The sequence below is a fragment of the Sebastes umbrosus genome, chromosome 3 (genome assembly GCF_015220745.1).
Source record: "Sebastes umbrosus isolate fSebUmb1 chromosome 3, fSebUmb1.pri, whole genome shotgun sequence".
NCBI lineage: Eukaryota > Metazoa > Chordata > Actinopteri > Perciformes > Sebastidae > Sebastes > Sebastes umbrosus.
The window spans coordinates 35,347,965-35,364,694 of NC_051271.1; the positions used below are offsets into that span (position 1 = coordinate 35,347,965).

The 16,730-nt window shown below is 38.4% G+C and overlaps 1 protein-coding gene and 1 long non-coding RNA gene across 9 annotated transcripts in view; one reads left to right on the forward strand and one right to left on the reverse strand.

Moving 5' to 3' along the window:
* LOC119485982 (teneurin-3) overlaps nt 1-16,730 on the reverse strand; it is a 387,301-nt gene that overhangs the window by 361,933 nt on the left and 8,638 nt on the right. The window lies entirely within an intron of this gene.
* LOC119485985 lies at nt 6,172-15,769 on the forward strand. The gene is made up of 3 exons (XR_005206413.1): nt 6,172-6,324; nt 6,444-6,447; nt 15,757-15,769. It is a non-coding gene; the product is annotated as an uncharacterized LOC119485985 (long non-coding RNA).

Here is a 16,730-nt window from a genome sequence, read left to right on the forward strand (position 1 = left end):
AAGCCAAGTTCCCTTGGCCCAAAAATGGAGGGTGGACTGGTAGCTGGAGAGGTGCTCACCTCCTGGGCACTGCCGAGGCGCCCCCTGGAGCAAGGAACTGAACCTTTAACTGCTCTGTGTGCCATCCTATGAGGCAGCCGTGTTGCTCTGACATCTCTCTATACATTATTGCGTGTGTATAAAATAACAACAGACGGAATAGAACTGAATTTCCCCAAGAGGGATTGATAAAATGTACCGTCTATGTCTACTTGCTAGGGAATTTTATAATGAAAACAAAAAGAGATAAAGAGACAACACAAGAGAGTGAACGAGCAAGAAAATGAAACTAAATAGAAACGATTACCACTAAACTAAAAATAACAGTAGATAAATCTCAGCAACACTCAACAACCAGACTTTCTCAATCGCAGATAAGTCTCAATATTAACATATGCACACAAAATGATTCACAAATGTAGTTTGCTATTTATATATAAATGACTCTCTCCACAAAAAATATGTTCCACTGCAGAGCAAAATAGTTATCGATGTTTATAAATGTAAAAAAAAAAAAAAGATAATAAAAAATAAGGTTCGCAAATATATTTCTGATGCACACACAATGTGGATGTTGTTCCATTTATATACGAACTGTTGAACCTGCATTTACAAACTGCTGGTCAAGTGTGACATTTATATACAACTATTTTTTGTGAGCGTTGAAAAATATTTTTGTGGAGAGAGTAATTTATATATAAATCACAAAATACATTTGTGAATCCTTCTGTGTGCATTTGTTAATATTGAGACTGATCTGACCCCATCTATATATTGCGGTTTTCTCTGTCTAATTGTAAGTGATACACATTTGTGCCAACACCAAATCAAATTTTACACATGTTCGCTGTTTCCTCCATTTACCAAAACACATTATAAATCAGCACAGCGTAACACAAAGAAACAGAGAAAGAGAATTATAAAGAACATAAAGATAACCAAGATTCAAACATATACAGAACGAGTCAGCTGCACAGGACTAATGATGTAAATCTGTTTTAATGGACAGAAATGTTCTGGGAGGCTGGCCTCACTGTAACTGATGGTATTCATCATTCACCAAGAGTCAAGGAGATATTATTCGTGCAGTTTCTTCGTTCTAAAAGGGAATAACACAAACCAAATACAGAGAGCTGCAGTCTTTGTCAGACTTAAGAACTCGTGTAGAAATCCATATAAATATGGAAAAAATCAACATGAAGCCCAATTGTGATGTTTTTTATAGTAACACCATGTTTAGCATGTTTAAGAAGTAGATTTACATTAATGCTTATAAATGGTAAATGGACTTGCATTTATATAGCGCCTTTCTAGTCTTCCGACCATTCAAAGCACTTTACACTACATGTCAGCATTCACCCATTCACACACACATTCATACACTGATGGCAGAGGCTGTCATGCAAGGTGCCAACTTTGCACTTCAGGATCTAATCTAAATACTTATTCACACACCGATGACTATGCCTTCGGGAGCAATTTGGGGTTAAGTGTCTTGCTCAAGGACACATCGACATGTGACCGGAGGAGCAGGGGATCGAACCACCGATTGGTGGACAACCTGCTCTACCCTCTGAGCCACAGCCACAGCCTGTGAATTGAATTGCATGAACTGAATTTTAAATGTGAGACGTGAATGTGGAAGTATAGAGAGTGTAATTTTCAGTGAGGATCAAATACATTTTCAAAGCAACTGAATTCAGTTTTCATAATGTCACATTCAGTTGAAATTTATTGGAATTCAGTTCCAAACTAATAAATTAAATTTCAAATGATGCTATTCAGATTCAGTTATTTCAATACACTTATTCAAGCTAAACAATAAAAATTAAAATTATGCGACTGAAATTATTTTTTAAATGCAATTGTTCAAGTTGAGCAAATCAAATCAAATATCAGTTATTCAAATTCAGTTTCTAGTGGCATATTTCTGCCCATAGATATATTGTTTTACTTTTGTTTTTTTACCGTGTTATCGTATTGATTGAGAATTATGTAAATCCACTGGCATTGGTATTGACAACTAAAGTTCTTCTATCGTGACATCCCTAAGTGTAGGCCTATGAGAACTGACAAAAGGCTTAAAATGTATTATTAGGTTGCCAAAAGGTCCTGTGAAAAATTGTGGGTGCACCTAAATTATGTGCTGGTGCAACTAAATGAAAAGGTTTGGTGCACTAGTGCAACCACTGTAAAAAGTTAGTCTGTAACCCTGGTATACGTATGTGTGTTTGTGTGTGTGAGAATACAGTGTGTATTATTTGTGCATGTGTGCTAACGTTTGCCAAATTGTTATTTAATAGGTAATTAAATAGAAAATGAATCATGATTGACTTTTATTTTAATGACAAATGACAAATAATAAGTAAATAATAAGCAATACGGTACGTATTTTGTAATTCCTTTACAATATTGTTTTTCAGCATGACAATCCACTCAAACTCATCATGCCCTTGTATGCAGGATAACAACAATAAAACTATTAATGATAATATTAATTCAGTTTTCTACAGGCAACCAGTTATAATCCCCCAGCGTTTTCTGTCAGACACACACACACACACACACACACACACACACACACACACACACACACACACACACACAGTGCATCAAAGATAAAGTTGTATTCCATTATTTCTAAGACATTTTAAGACTACTAAAACAAGAGTGATTACAGCCTGTAGACGGAAAATCCACTTTAAAATAATCGGCACTATGTACAAAAGAAAAATACTTATGAAGAGACAATGTTAAAAAAAAATAATAATACCAATACTAATACCACAGGGGGGTAATTTAGGACTTAATGAAACAATTTAAAGGAGAACACAGTATTACAGGCTAATGACTGATTCAAAAATGCTGCAGAAAAATAAAAAAGTATAAACAAATACCAATGAGTAGCTGGAAAAGAAAAACTAGCAGTGTATTTATATTTACAGTTCAGGTATAAGTACTCTTATCTAAACTGTAAATGCATCAGCAGACTGGCTCTTAGTTCTGGGACGACCAAAATTAAAATAATCAATTATCTCCCCAAATCTGAAATTAACGTCAACCTCAAGTTAAGACAACAACGTTCTACATGGGTCCTTGCAAATAGCAGATATTCATGATAACAGTTCAGAGCATACCGCTACCTCGAATTATGTAATTTCCTTATGCCATGATATAAATACTTTGGTTTACATACCAAAACAAACCACGCCAGGGCTAACCGCCTTCACTTTAAACGGCAGGCGGCTGACAAGACACAGGAGATTGGCTCGGGTCTTGAGGAGTTGTATCATTTATTCACCGACAAATAAACTGTACACACACACTGCGCTGCTAGGTTCACAGCTATAACGTCACCAACAACCCCACACTCAATGCCACCACACACACACACACGCGGTCTGTCGGACACTCACTAATGTTACGCCGGGTTGACAAAAGTACACCGTCGTCACATACACACACACACACACACACACACACACACACTATGTCTCTTGACTGGACACTCGCTTACGTTACGCCGCACTCACTGAGTACGCCAGGCAGACAAATCGCTGAGAACCTCGTAGCTAAATGATGCGGTGGAGACTTACTGGGACAATACGCACAGCATCGTGGCTGCTACAGTAACTCTCCCAGACGGGTGAACTGAGGACTCAGTTGTCTGTTGTGCTCACACACCGCAGCTGGTGATAAATGATGGATTTAACCTGATTGTGCATCAGCTTTTCGTTGCAGCTGGGCGGCTCGTTAGGCACTAAAACCACAGCAACGCTTCATGAAATGCACTAATCTTGTCGGGAAACGGTTAATAATTGGTTTAAAGGGTCAGTGTCACAAAACAAACACTTGAATAACAATAAACACCTAATTAAAATACTATAAAGCAGTTGCATTCAAGGTAATAATTATTTGTAATTACTTCACACATCAAGAACAAAAGAAACAAAAAAATTAAGTAAATTAAAGCTTGACTTTGAAATAACTCAGGCTGAGCTTCTGAAGCATGAAGAAAAGCTTTAACCTTTTTTTTATTATTATTTTGAATAAATACGTAGCAGCAGAGGCTCTAATTAGGTTATTAGACCCCACACCTTTGACACCAATTGAAAATTAGAGTTGCAATGTGGCCTTGACAGAGAAGTATGAAACATTAAAACAAATTCAACCACCACAAAACTCTGTTCACATACTATTGTAAAAACATAACACAGACTCACTGTAAATAGACTGCAATCAGCTACATTCTGCTGCATCTACATCTAAAAATAAATTTAAAAATGGCACAAACTCCTAATTAGGACACACAACCTTGAGCGCCTATATTCATTCCTCGATGAGATCTATGAAAGACTTGTGCCAGGTGAGGAAAGGGGGGCAAGTGAGGCGGGATCCAGAACAATTTGCAAGTGCATGGGGTGATGTTCCATGGAGGTGGAAAGTTTATGACCACCATGACACGTGATCAGATGTCCATCTTGGACGCAATGAATGCTGGATGTCTGGACACATCTGCAGACGATTCCCGGAGGATCGGGCATGTGACAGATAGTGACAGACGTCTACAGATGCCTTATGCAATGCAGGAGGTGAGAATTGGCTGTAAAAGTCAAATTAAATTTAAGTTTTGGTTAACTTTCTTTCTTGTAAATTCATTTTTAGAAGGTGGAGAGGACTAGCTAAGGCTCTCTTCAACAGACCACCACCAAGCCAGTCGCCAGAAAAAAAATGTCAGCATTGTGCGGTTCTGCAAACCACAGGATACGTTGAATGTCGATGTTTCTGAATCAAAAAGATGTTTCGTAAATATGTTTCATATCAGCAGAAACACACAATGTCAAGTGATTAACGTTGTGAAACGGTTGGTTAAGTTTAGGCAAGACAACAAAAAAACATCTTGGTTTATGTTAAAATAGTAACACAACAACAACGTAAATACCGTAATAAATAACAGTCGTCCTTAGCGCACATTCTTATATAACATTATGTAACAAACGTAACAATGTTACATAACAAGCGTTATATCAACATTTAGTTTTGGTTTCACACAAGACACAAACAGCGCTCTCCTGGGTAAAAGTCCTACGTTTGTTTGACAAAAAAACGTTGTCATATATCATGTCTGTGATTTGCTGAAAAGTAAAAGGCCAACATTTGTTTCATGGGGACAGGGCTGCTACCAGAGGACCTGCGCTCTCACTTTATCCTCTCCTCTAAGAGAGTAGGACAGACCTGCTTACAGTACATCACATCCCAACTGTGGAAGTGAACCTCTCCCTTCTCTGCCTCATTGGCCCAACACTCTAGATACCCCCAAGCCTCAGCATTGGCTCCCCTACACCCCACCTTTTCTCCCATATTCCCAACCTGTCTTCTCAATAAAAAAGATCTTTGTGTAGCTGTGTGTTCTGTTTATGTTTCTTACAACATTGCCTCACACTGCGGTGTCTTGTATTTATGTATTTTTTCCTGCTTTAAGTAATAAATGAAAGTTAAACTACCCAATCTACCGTGTACAGAGAGGGTTGTTATGCTTTTCATTAGGACCTTTTTGTGTGTGCACCACTTGGTAAAACATGACAATACTATATTAAACTGCACATTAATCAAGCAATGCTGTCTGAGCAGGATTGAGCGGGTGTGTGACCCAACTACTAGTCACATTAAGATTCAACACAATGAAGCCTGATTGTTGCAGACAATTTCTGCATGCATTTCTTACATGCATAGTGTAATTTCAAAATAAACTTCCGTGTTCATAGGAAACGTAAATTTCACGGTTGTTAAATGCATACATTGTCTTTTGAAAGACTTAGTTTTAGTGTTTGTTTTTAGGTTACGCAACAAAACCACTTGGTTAGGGTTAGGAAAATATTGTGGTTTGGGTTAAAATATGTATGCTTGTTACATAACTTGCGTACGTTAAGTACGTAAATTACGTAAGAAAAGTAAGGTAAAATAAGATAACGTTGACTTGGTTTCATATGGGACGTCCACCCCAACCTCCTCCTTATTTGGATTATGTCGCTCTTTATTTAGTTGCATCTAATAATGATGCAGATGGGTTTACATTTGAGTTAGTTGAAAGTCCGGTGGTTCTCATTCAGACAGGGGGGTAGAGCGGGTTGGTGGTTGATCCCTGGCTGCTCCTGTCAGCATGACGAAGTGTCCTTGTGCAAGACACTGAACCCAAAGCTGCTCCACGGGCGCTTTACAACAGTCCACTGCTCCTAAATGCTTAGGATGGGTCAAATGCAGAGGTCAGATTTCATGGATGTACCTGTATGCAATAGGCGATTTGAGTGGGCGATGACGAGGGATGCCATCCCCCTTGTTTACCTGCCATCCCCGCTCTCCATCCCATATTGTAGCAGAGAGAGTGCAGGGGCCGAATATGTTAGTCTAGTCTGCCTGACTCATTGATCCTTTATCTGACTGAGGTTTGTGCAAATTAGTAGCTTCTGCCGGGTGTGGCTGTGCCACAGTCGGATGACACAGCCACCGGAGCTGATCGCAGCCACTCTAGACCATCCCCCCTGTTAAAAAAATAACAAATCGCCTACTGCATGTGTGTATGTTGGCAGTATGTTGTTGGAAAATTTGAATCTCTGTATGTGCCCATCTTAAGTTATTTGGAGCAGTGGTCAGCTTAAGTGCAGTGTCTGGGGATCGATTCCCACCCTGGGGTCACTGGCAAGAGTATTCCTAATACTGACGACGAGCATATTTTTGGATTGGGAGGAAACCAGAGTACCTGATATGAACATGCAAATTCCACACAGAAAGGCCCTGGTGGGGTTTGAACCCACTGTGTTCTCTTACCTATACTGGGTACATACTGACATGGAGACAAAAATCATTATGTGAGACGTGGGGGAAATCTGCACATGAAGCCAGGTTTACTTAGCCAGAGCCAGTTGATCTCTGCCTCTCTTTTGTCCAAATCACATACTTCCAAAGCCTCTTCTTTTTTGTGATTGTTCCACAAAATAGGTAAATACAACAGATGTCAATTTTACAGATCCACCAACTACAGAATGAAGTCAACAAAGAAATGGAATGTCTTAATACCATCCATTCCATTGCCGGCCCTCTTTGTTTTTCAGGGAGCGTCCTGATTTTCACTGCCCCCACCCTGTGTACTTCAGTTTTGCAGTATACCATATCTACATTCACATTTTCATTTTGACCTCCTTAAGATTGCACTTATTTACAGTTTCCGCTCAGACAATTACAAAGCTCTGACAACGAGGGCCCTATTTTTGCGCAAGGAGTGCTCTAGTGCTAGTATTTTCCTGACTTTAAAATTTGTTTTGCCCGTATCAAACGTTTCATATTTTGGTGCCCAGTGCAGTGCACATGGTGCACAGGCGGGAGGAACGTTGAATAAGGTTTTAGACTTAAAATAGACAGGAATTGTTTTTGGTGCAACATCACTCTGCTGCCGCTTTGGTGATTCTTTCAACAAGAGCGAAGGAAATACTTGGAGCAAATATGCATAAATATGAGTACAATTTTACAACCTGAGATAATACAATTAGGAATGAAAAAGTGTCACATTGTCAACTATGTTTTATTATTCATTTCTATTGTCAATGTATTAATGAGCTGTTAATAAAACAACACATTTGATGTTGAGTGTTCCAGACACCATTACTTTCCATTTGTTGAGCCACTGTTGCAATGCATCATTGTGATTAGCAGAGCTGTTTCAGAGCAATGTGAATTGGCTGATAGTGTATTTATTGATCACGACACGCACAAAATAGCAAGTGTGCTTGGAGACACCCACGCCGTCCGTGCGCCCAGGACCTACCACTTTGCGCTCGTCATTGTGAATAAAATAGGTGCCCAGACTGAAAAAGCTGTGGATCTAAATTCCTGGTATTTCAATGGTATACTTTCTGTAAAATATGCTTTTGGGATGTCACACGTAACCCCCTTCACTTTCAATAATGAATTAAATAGGGTATGAAATGCATGCTTGCAAACTTGGAGAGTGCCAAGCACTATCCATCTGACAGAACAAAGGCCTCTGTGAAAAAGGTAAGCCGAAACAGTTTTAACTGATCAATTAACCTTTGACACTGTAATGCTGGATCTCACATTAATATCAAATTACAACACCTCACTAGTTTATCATCCACTGCCAACTACTAGCTTCACTGAGCTACCACCGCTGAACTACCTCAACTTGCATCACTAATAGTACCTCGCAAACAGCAAGAGTCTGGTGCCGGAGTCTCACACACATGCCAAAACAGCCCTCACTGTCACCTTCTGCCACGCTTCAGCTTCCTACTGTCTTCTGCCACTGGGGGCTCTAACCTTTGCTGAGCCCACCAACTCTCTGAGTACAGGTCAACGTGAGCCCACAGCTGCGGTCAGACTGTAATCGACCTGACAGTCTGCCATCTGGAACTCCCACAAGGAATTGTCATCCACTTTCCAACACCAATAGGAAACAGCTGAAAAGCAATATTAAAGGCCACGTATGTTAAGAGTTGGACCACCAAGGACTGGTTTTTATAATGCAAATAATTCTGTGAATAAAAACTGCAAGCTTTTCAGCCCACTCATTTATTTTACGAAGCATCCAAAAAGACACTGCCGTTCAAGGCTGGATGACAAAGCTTCTGAACGGGACACGATGGTACCGGAGCGGCACAACAGTTAGGTTCTAGGTTATGTAAACCAATCAAGTCTGTTGCATGCAGCGTTCCAGAGAGTTAACATTTTAAAGCAAATTGGTCCATTTGGACAGGAGACTTGCAGCAGCAGTAAATAAATCAATGTGCATTAGTAAAAAATATAAACACTGTAAATTGGCAGGGGTCATCAGAAAGGTTGCTGACCCTGCTCTATGCTCAGTGATATTATGTTTATTTGTCTGAAGAAGAGCTCCTACTTGAAACGTCACTTGTGGATGTGCTAGTAAATTGCACTTAAAGCAGCAGTGGGTAGAAATGGAGCAAATATGAATAAAACAAATATATTCTTATAAAACACTATATCCTGACAGTAGTGCATGAGACAGGTAATCTGAAAAAAATCATGTGCCTCTGTGTCCTCCGGTGCTCCTAACGGCATATGCAAGATTTTACAGACCGGAGGAAAACAAGCAGTAAGAGCTGATCTGGAGTCTGCCATCTCTGAGCAGCTGTCAATAACTCGAAAACTCTGACCAAACGGTCAAACTAGGCAGCGCTGATCAAATATGAATCAATATTCTGTTACTGTAATGCCTATTTCTCTCCTCAGATGTTTTCAGAAACATCTTGTAGTGTACTGTCTAGCTGTAAAAAACTGTAAAAAGTCTGTTGAGATTAGTTCAGGAAATACCAAGCACCGATCAGATTTTTTAAAGCCTGAAAACAGAGCCATGAGGAGGTGCAGAAGTCTAGTTTTCAAACAAATGCATTAAATGGTAAATAGACTTACATTTATATAGCGCTTTTCTAGTCTTCCGACCACTCAAAGTTTTTTACACTACATGTCAGCATTCACACACACACACATTCATACACTGATGGCAGAGGCTGCCATGCAACTTTGCCCATGAGGATCTAATCTAAATACTCATTCAAACAATGATGGCTCAGCCTTCGGGAGCAATTTGGGGTTAAGTGTCTTGCTCAAAGACACATCGACATGTGACCAGAGGAACCAGGAAATCGAACCACCGACCTTCCGAATGGTGGAGGACCAGCTCTATACCCTCTGAGCCACAGCCGCCCTGTTACTGATGTGCTTGTAAACACAAATAATGGAATTACATATGACGGTCTGGCAGATCGTTGCGGTGCCTTTAGAGGGTGCTAGAATGCTGGCGGTCCTAGTGTTAAATAACCTGCCACTGTAACAGCTGAATGAAGCATCACCAAGGCAGACACCATATAGATGTAAAGAAAATGTAAAGTTCACGTCAGCAACAATCCACAAGAGAGCCTGCACACACACATGCACACACACACACACACGTAAAGCAACATTGCTAGGCCACTGAGGGGTTGTTGACATCCTCCTCTGTACAGTGAGTTACAGCCATCAGTGAGTTGGTTGTAGTACTCACTCGTCCACTCTGAGCTCCACAAAGTAAAACATGTTGAGGTCAATGAGCGCTCAGCTGTGACTGAACTGTGACAGGGATTGTCAAAACAGCAGAAAGGTCTTATGCACCTCACTGAAGGGTAAAGTAGTTGGTTAAATGTAGTTAAATGTAGAAGTCCTAGATAGACCAGTTTGGAATAATAACTTCCACACAATATTTGATTAGCTAGTCATATTCCAGATTTGTGAATATGCAAATATCTGTTATCTTAAAAAGGTTCAACTACAAAATGCAAAATGACAGGCTTGCACACTGGAGGCTTTAGGTTTCCACATCACACTTTCACACAAGTTCTGTCATAAATCCTGCTCCTACTGGACGTCCACATCTTGAACACAGATTCAAGGTGAGTTCTGAGACTTTCCTCCTTCAGCAGATGAATTTAAAAACAGCCTTCAGGTATTTATATACACACGTCATTCTGCAAAGTGAATGAAGTGAGGCAGCAATACACATTCTCACACACACACACACACACACATACTGATGGCAGCATTGGGCGTCACCTTTAAAACGACCCTAAATTCAATCCTTTTCCTTCAAAAACGATCCATACGTATTATTAATAAGGCTGGTTACTGTGATTACACTAATCCACTGATTATATGTTATGAAATTTTATGATTTGGTATATTATAAAATAATGTAAATAATGTTCAGAGCCAACTCAAAGTCACTCCCAGACGGTGTACAAAAGTTTTTTTTCACTATGGGAGAGCAAATATGATCTGAGAGGTATTTGTAAGTTTACTGTACAAAAAGCTTAAAGGGAGATGCATTTCTATTGTTGGGGTCAAATTATGAAACAATACTAATATAAATTTAAGAATGTGTAATTCACTTTTGGTTTTCAAAAGAATGTTTTAAAAAGCTATTTTGAGGGTTGCAAGTATGAATGATTATTTTTTATTTTATTTTTTTTCTGGAGTGTAGTTTAATTTGATAGGAATATAGGTTAAGCATATATAAGCATTTTGCCTCTGCCTTTGCCTGTTCAGTCACTATTTATTACAGAGACTGTTGACTTTGTTAATACTGTTCGTTTATATTTATTGTATTATGTGTGATAACTGAATAAAATACTACTACTACTACTACTACTACTACTACTATAATGAAATAAAAAATATATCCAATAAATTTCAGCAATTATTAATTATAAATGACCGAGGAAATAACATTTCATAAAAAGTTTAGTTTTATTTTACAAATCGTTGGTTCATTTATATATTTTACACAATGTATTTATATGATTATTAATTTCACAATTTTTTTTTTTGTTTATTTACTTTTCACTTAAATTTGACAGAATGTTTTAATATATATATATATATATTACTGAAATAAACTATACAGTCAAGGCCAGAGGTGACACCACATTGTGGCTGATGTCCACATTACAGAGGCGGCATATAGAGGGGGGAAGTGAGAGGAGAGACTGAGGATGACAGCAGAATGAGAGAAAAGAGGTTAAAGGCGATAAACTCTGAAGGATGTAGTGGAGTGTTCTCTGCTACGTGCATTTGCACATGGAAATGTATGAGTCACTAGGCTGTAGCATGGTGGGATTTTAGACACGCAGTACAGTACATACACACACTAGTGTTTAAGCCTGGCTGAGCACCAATGAGCCTGCTTTTAATGTAGCCAACCAGCCAGCAAGAGGCACACACAACCAATGTGCTGAAACACACTGCATTTCACTGTCAGTGTGTGTGTGTGTGTGTGTGTGTGTGTGTGTGTGTGTGTGTGTGTGTGTGTGTGTGTGTGTGTGTGTGTGTGTGTGCGTGCGTGCGTGCGTGCATGTAGAAATGCTAATGTAACCATGTGTAACCAGTCAGCCAGCAAGAGACCCACACTTTCAATGCAGGGTGGCGATGACCTTTTAACACACTAATAAACACACAAGATATTTTGGTTGTATGTTTCTTCGCTGGATGGCTGCTTATATTAAAAGCACTGTCATTGTTTTGTGTACACATGTACAAATAGTTCCAGAGTATTACCAAAGGATTTTCTGTTTGTTACAATGCTTCTTAACTTTAAAGACGTTTTAATAAGCATAGAAAAGCATCAGTATATTTAAGGACAATGTGTTTTGTCTGTTGATATTGACGGGGGATTTGCGATGACATTAAAGCAGCTGATTCTATCAGTATCTTGTATGTTTTTTTTTTTTATTCTCTGTTTAATTCTGTGCGAGCCAGTTCAACAACAAATGTCCATTGCCTTGGAGTGGACAATACTTTTTTTTTTTTCCTGATCCTGAGAGGGGATTTAGGACCAATTCCTATCCGGCCCCTCCACCCTCCCACTCCGTGATGGAGTGAACTCCGTTTGTAGTCACAGCTCATTGAAGCACCCTACTTTAAGGTGGAGGGTATAAATACAACGGCCAGCCTCGGGACGAACTTCCCTCCCTCTGGCAAGGAAACTATACATAAATATCAGATCAGAAAACCTTTATTGAGGGGAAATTGGGTTACGTTACAGTTGCTCCCATTCTAGAATAGAAATATATAACATAGAAAATGTATAATAAAAAATTAAATCATAAATATGTAAATTATGTATACTATATTAAACAGTGCAAATAATAAAGCTGAAAAATGGGATCTGTGATTAAGTGTGTAAAAATTCAAGGCTAGTAGAAATAAACAAGAATATTAGTTTAAATGTACAGTATATATATAGTATATATATATATACATACACATATGTATATATATATATATATATATATATACTATACATATACATATATCACCACCACTGTGTGCAGCATAACATTAGTGAGTGTGCAATTGAGAGGGAACAAGCGAGTATGAAGTCATCAGTAACATTATAGCTGTGAACGTAGCAGCGCAGTGTGTGTGTGTGTGTGTGTGTGTGTACAGTTTAGGATATGTATTGGTCAATAAATGCTCCAACTCCACCTGCTGCTTATTACAGTTAAGGAAATTAGCACCGAAGTTAGCCACAACTACAGCTCAGGCTTTTAAGGTGGACCAGCTATTTTCATTTTAGGGACAAGCCGGTTTTTGCTCAGCACCAAATATCAGGAAGGTACGAAGGTACGAAAAGAAAAAAGAGATACCACCCAAAGCTTATCTGATCCAGTGAAGGTGTTTATATGAAGTTAACACGGTATATTACACACAACAGACAAATGTAATTCAAAAACTATTCTGCAGCTACATTCTGCTGTGTCTTATGCTCTGGTTACTGTGGCGATGTTAGCTTCCAGCCAAGGAGCACCAGATTACTGAATCCTGACATGACCTCTAAAATCCATGCAATGCAAAAGTCATCTCTGTTTCCTTAGGAAAGTCATTGGGGTCTAGCCTCAATGCTAAAGGGCAACTAAAATTACTGGGTAGAGGTTAGAGAAAGATCAGGGGTGATGTTTTAAGAGCGACTTTCAGATGAGATGCAAACCCAGGCCGTCGGCATCAGATGTTTTAAATACAGCTATCCTTTTCCACAATATAAATGTCATTACTATTTTGCTGTGCCATATCAATATATGTATCTTTATTTATTTATTTTTTTCAGCAGCTGCTGAACTGAATGTGCTGGCAGGAGGTGATTAGATGGACCGGTCATTGCTGTTCTGATACCAAATCCTCACACAATAATTACTCATAGGCATCCAAATCAACACACGAAGGCAGCCGATGAGCCATGATACATTAAAAAAAAATAAAGAAAAACACCCTGGACAAGCAGATCAATCATGCATGCATTTTGAGGATGAAATCACTGACAAGGACACAACCGCAAGATATTCGATTTCAATTTGGATTTATGTAATGTTTTATGTAGTCACTGCAGCATTTGAAATGCCAATTTAGCAGTTTTTTGCCCCCCAGGTGAGCTCAGGTCTCTGACTCCTCTTGTTATTTGAACATAATTAATTTACGCATAGGCTATATAAATAAGTTTATAGTGTGCACCTGGAAATCGGATTGGGAATTGGATCAAGGCTAACACTGCTGCTGGAGAGTGTCAGCACAGTCACGTTGAAGGACGAGGTCTCTCAGCAGCTTACACTAAGCCGATATCCCATGCTCAATATCTCCAGTGTAGTTTCACCTTTAGGCTGCATGTAAACATCGGCGTTTAACACAAAGACCACTTGATTGAGATGTTTCCATTGATTTACTGGAACTGCTATTTAATCAATGCTATTAGCAGCAAAGCCTCACTCACAGTACCACCTATATTTTACAGTATAGGGATATATCAGTAATACTAGCAGTATTATGAGTAAGAAAAGTATTGCAGATTCATGTATAGCTCTATTTAGACAAAAGAGAAAATTTTAGATAATATTGTTTATTAATTTAAGATGTGTATGCTCTGCCATGGGGCCGTCTTGCACAGCAAATTATATTTTAGAATTATAACAATTGTATAATAAATTAGATAATTGTGCGGTACAATTCTGCATGTGGTGCAGTCTTCAGTCCCTTATCACTCAATGTGTTTTACAGAGTTGACTTGAGTTATCGGAGTAATACACAGCACTAAAGATGACAGCAGGAAAGAGAGGTGCCAAGTGAAAGTCAGCAAGGGCACATTAAAACATACAATCCATTTGGGGGTGTAGATCTCCTGAGGGAGGAAATCAAAGAAAGAAGGTGAGCTCAGTCTTGTGTCACACTCAAGCCTGAGTCTCGAAAAGCTGAGTTGAAAGCAAAAAAAAAAAAAATGTATATATATATATATATATATATATATATATATAAATATAAAACATTATTTGTTTCTTCTTTTTTTATAGAAATGATTAATGCCACATGGTCAACTCGAGCAATTTATCATTAGCTTCAAAAGAGGACTTAAGTGATTTACTGCTCTGGGGATGTTTTGATGTATCACGCGTCCCCAGCGCAACACTGAAATAAATACGCCTAGTACGTGTATTCAAATTGGTTCATGTGACAGCATTCTGGGACTTTATTTTTTTCTCTACCATCTTCCAAATGAAACCTTTGGTAGACTCGATTCAACATATTCTGCTGTCACTATACAGCATGACGTATATTATCTAAAAAATCTGGCTGGTCTCATACATACTGTTCTTTGCTATACCTACAAGAAGTAGAGCACTGTAATTTGTGTATATCCCATGAAATCAATTTGTGTGTAACTCACATAATTGTGAACTAGGGAATATGAAGAGCAGAGAACGGGAAGGAAAAAGGGCGGAGGCTGGGGTGGATGGGTGGGTCAAAAAATATCGGACTTCCACCCAGGAGACCGGCGTTCTTGTCCCGTGTGAAAACAGAAGTCAACGTTGATTTGTTAGTCACGTAACTGACGTTATTAAGTACCGTCACTTCCGGAATTATTTTAAGCCAAACCACGATCTTTTCCTAAGCCTAACTAAGTCATTTTGTTGCCTAATCCTAACCAAGTCGATCTATTCCTTAGCCTAACTAAGAAGTTTTATTGCCTGAACCTAAGGAAATTGTTTCCTGTGAAGACGGAAGTTTATTTTTAAAAGACGGTATGCATGTAACAAGCGTAAATTGACACGTGTTTCCGAACCTTCGTAGGAAAACAAACAAAAAAGGAGGAATTACTTTTTTCCAAAGATATCATACAAATTGTTTTATGAGAATACATCATACGGATTCACATGAAAGAGAGTATCGGCCGATAAAGATTACTGATCTGATACCAGTGTTGAATTAATAAGCTGTATGTCTCACTGTTGGAGTGCCTGGGATCATTCTTGTATGTGTAAGGCAACATCAGGATTGACTTAAACATTGCTAGTACCTAACTAGCTTGTAAAACAAAATGTAACAAATAAATACATAGATATAAATTTACTGAATTGATATGTATTATTAAAATAATAAATCATGCACTAGCAACTTAAAAGTAGAAAAAAAGTAAGAAAATCTTCAAAATTATCAGGAATTACAATTCAAGTGTAAACCTTTTTTTAATGCAGCAACAAATTGGACAAAACTTAAAAAGTAATTAAAATTGCAGTATGTAATGTTTATACACATAGAATTGAATTGAATTGAATAGATTGGACCCATTGTCACCAATATCCAATCCAGCTATTTCAGTCAGTGTCGGCCCAATATCGGTATCGGTATTGGTGCATCCCTATGTTCTATAATTCACATTAGAGCCTTTTTAGTTATTTTTATTCATCAAACACAGGCGAAGATTTCACAATACAAAAAACTCAATATGATGATCTGATCCAATGAATTTGTGTGGACATACAGTACCTAGGATTAATGTACACGCCCAACTCTGATTTTACACTTGTCTGATATAATAACTTCAGAGTGTAGAGAACAAAAAACAAAAAAATGATCTGCTGCAAATCTCTGTCATGTGGTATTTCAATACGTTATATTTACGAAAACAAATATGCAAACTGTATTTTCTCATCTCAAGCAGATTTCCAATCTCGACACCACAGGCACACATGTGTTTACTATTATTAACTGACAGAAACAACTAGCCTACTTTGCCAGGAAAGGTTCAAATGTGTCCCTTTTCCGTCTGAAGTTTTCCAGAGTCATGAAAGAGAGGCCAGCAC